Here is a 3,629-nt window from a genome sequence, read left to right on the forward strand (position 1 = left end):
TTTAAATTTTGAATTTAATTTATTTATTTTGAGCAGGACATGTTTTTTATTACAATGAAACGTCAAGTAATTTTGAAGTTGAAAAGCTGAAATAGTTTTCTTTTAAAACACACTCCAATAACCTTAACTCTTTCCCCGCCAGCTATTTTGAAAAAGTTTGCCAGCCACCAACAGCATTTTTGATGACTTTCACTAAAATTTCATGGCCCTCAGAATATTTTGTTTGTTCCATTTTATTCTAGCTTCAAGCATTCTTTTTTTTTTTTTATCAACAGCAACATTCTGAGCAAAAACCTGAGAAAGTCGCATTTTTTATCAAACACAACATCTGGATCATATTCAGTAAGATGATCAAAACAAAGATGCAGTAGATGGCTTCCATCAGCACTCCTATAGCTTGCACAGTCCTTTACTACTTCCTGGATCCACATTTCACTCGGTAACATAGGCAGTTTTCATTTATATGCTGTTTATTGTTGATGATCGCATTATTTTTCATATGCATATGCATACTTATGAGATCGATCGCTGCTGCGTCTTCCTCGCCTGTGTTTTTGATCGGCATGTTCTAGACTCATTAAGGAGATGCGTAATAGTGCCCCCTAGCGTATAACAGTGAGAACGTGGAAACCCGGAAAAATTCCGTGTTTGGCGGGGAAAGAGTTAATAATTTACAACTTCAAAAACAAAAACTACCTAAATCTGGTTCACACGTCTCAGTTTCTTACTCAGTCTTCACATATGTTGAAGAAGCAGCGCATCTTCAGGCTCCCGCCACTCCATCTGCGGGATTTCTGAATGAAGAGCTCCTGCGGCTCCTTCTGTCATGAAGCACTTCTCTAATGACAGAAAAACGCTGATGAAGTGCTACGAGCTGCTCATCATTCCCAGCACAGCTGAGCTCAGGGTGAAGAGCAGTGAACGCATGCAGAGCTGCTGGAGTCATTATTAAACAAGATCAGCCTGAAATCAATATTCTGCCATCGTTTACTCATTCATGTCTTATATAGACTTCCATTCTTCTGCGGAACACAAATGGAGATGTTTAGCAGAATGTTCATGCTGCTCTTTCTCATATAATGAACGTGGACTGACTTTATCAAGCTTTATAAATGGCAGCATAATGACAGTACTCCAGCACTTTTTAAAGAAATTAATACTTCTATACATCAAGGACACATTAAATTAATCAAAAAGTACAGTGAAGACATTTATAATGTTACAAAAGATTTCTGTTTCAAATAAATGCTGTTCTTTTGAACGTTCTATTCATCAAAGCATCCTGAAAATTAAAATGCATCAGAGTTTCCACAAAAAAATATCACCCGTTTTCAACATTGATAATAATCAGAAAAGTTTCTTGAGCAGCATATTAGAATGATTTCTGAAGGATCATGTGACACTGAAGACTGGAGTAATGGTGCTGAAAATTAAGTTTTGATCACAGGAATAAATTACACTTTAACAGATATGCACATAGATAGTCACACAGCTATTTTAAATTGGAATAATATTTTACAATATTTATGATTTTACTGTATTTAAAAACATCTTACTGACCCCAAATGTTTGAACCGTACTTATTATCTATCTATGGATTTATCATTCTATTCTATCTATCTATCAAAATATTAATAAATACTATAATAGTATATAAATAATGCTAAAAACACTGATATAAAAATGTAACATTAGAAATAAAAAAAATATAAAAATGAAATATTCCTATTTTGAAATATTGATTAAAAACTATAATAGTATAAAATGAAAAAAATAAATACTGAAATATAAACATAGAAATAGTACAAATATGAATTATGTGTAAGCAAATCATAAAAATTTTTTACAGTTACAATGAAAACTGAAAATATAAAAATAAAATCCAATTCAAAATATCTATCTATCTATCTATCTATCTATCTATCTATCTATCTATCTATCTATCTATCTATCTATCCTATCTATCTATCTATCTATCTATCTATCTATCAAACAAGTCTTTGTGAAGTCAACATTCAAAGTTTATCTTGGCAATTTTGTTACAAATTACAGTTATTTCAGTTCATTTAAATTATCCTTCTTTGCATTTAAATTCACATGTAAATTCTGTATCCTGTTTGCAACCTCAATTCAAACTCAGGACCTGAACTAGAATTTAAAACACATTCTCAATCCACGTCTGAGTATTTTCCTGGTATAAAAAAACAAATTTTTTTTGCTACATGAAGGAAGTAAAGTCACGCTGATTTGGATCGACGTGACGGCAATTAAATCACCGTTTCTGACCGAACTCTTCCAGCTCAGATCTCAGACGCCACTGTTTATTCTCGCCCGTGGCTTTGAGAGGAACTTCCTGTGAGTTCACGTCCTACATGAGCGGCCTCGCCAGGCGCCCGACTCCGTCAGCATATAATGAGAGGTTAATTGAGCTCTTCCAGCCGGAGGATTTGTCATTATAAAGGAACAAGCGCTCGGGCGCTGTAAGGTCTTCACATACTCTATTCTCATCCATCACATGAGGCCATTACGGCAGGAATTTAACAGCTCTTTCATGCAGTTAAACACTCGCGCAACAGACAGCGAGCGTGTGGCAGAGGGGTATAATAAAACTCACACACCCACAGGACGAGGGCTTTTATAGGGTTCGGATGAACTGCGGGAGACAGATAGAGCTCATCTAACAGCAGCTGAACTAGATTTGACATTTTCAGAGGAAATGAAAGTGGTTTTTGTGCATGTTTGGGTTCTGGGTGATTTTTAGCATTTTGTTATGCAGTTGCACTGGTTTCTGTGATCTTCTGCTCTCTAAAAATGTCTCGGTTCCTCCTCCTGTGTGCACCTGTGGGTTTTTTTCACCCGTTTTCTGCTCCAGCAGGTGAAAATGGTGCATCAGATCACTTAGTAAAGCAAATTAAAACATAAAAAAAAACATTTTTAGAAATAAGAACTGATTCACAGGGCTTAAAGCAAAAAAAAAAATCCTGAGCCTGAACTTTTTTCTGGGGGTTGGGGGTTGCGGGGGCGGACACATAGACAGGGTTATTTGGCAAACAAAAAAATAAACTAACTAGTAACGTATCTGCTATTACCATTAGCCCTTGACAGGCTCAGACTACAGATTATGGTGGGATATTTGAAACAGCAATACCAAGAAAGTTTACTCACTACAATATGGTGCAAACACATGTAACATTTAGGATGCTTTTGATATCAAGTTTAGCTGGTTAGCTTGACATGTCCAAGATGACCTACAATCTAAAACATGAAATTTCTGAAATTGTTTTGTTCACAAGAAATAATGGTAAATTAAATACTAGGAAATTAATATAAAATAGGAAATATACAAAGGCAGTTTACTAAAGAAAACTACAGTTCAGTTCAAATAACAACAACAAAAACATTAAAATGGTCCAAGAACTGGTAACTTAAACAGGGTTCGTACCATAGACTGTATAAAAACAGGTTCGTACAGATACTGCAAAATAAAATTCCAGGACTTTCAAGGACTTGCACTACTTTTTTGGGTTTCAAGGACTAAAATCAGATCTCACTAATCAATCAATGTTGTTATTATCTTTCAAATTCTAATAAATAAACTAATAAAACAAAATGGTACAAATAAAGTGCAG

The 3,629-nt window shown here is 34.8% G+C and overlaps 1 protein-coding gene across 1 annotated transcript in view; it reads right to left on the reverse strand.

The window, feature by feature from the left end:
- Positions 1-3,629, reverse strand: part of LOC107665762 (contactin-associated protein-like 4) — a 75,375-nt gene that overhangs the window by 28,983 nt on the left and 42,763 nt on the right. The window lies entirely within an intron of this gene.

This window comes from Sinocyclocheilus anshuiensis, unplaced genomic scaffold, assembly GCF_001515605.1.
Source record: "Sinocyclocheilus anshuiensis isolate Anshui unplaced genomic scaffold, SAMN03320099.WGS_v1.1 scaffold743, whole genome shotgun sequence".
Lineage (NCBI taxonomy): Eukaryota > Metazoa > Chordata > Actinopteri > Cypriniformes > Cyprinidae > Sinocyclocheilus > Sinocyclocheilus anshuiensis.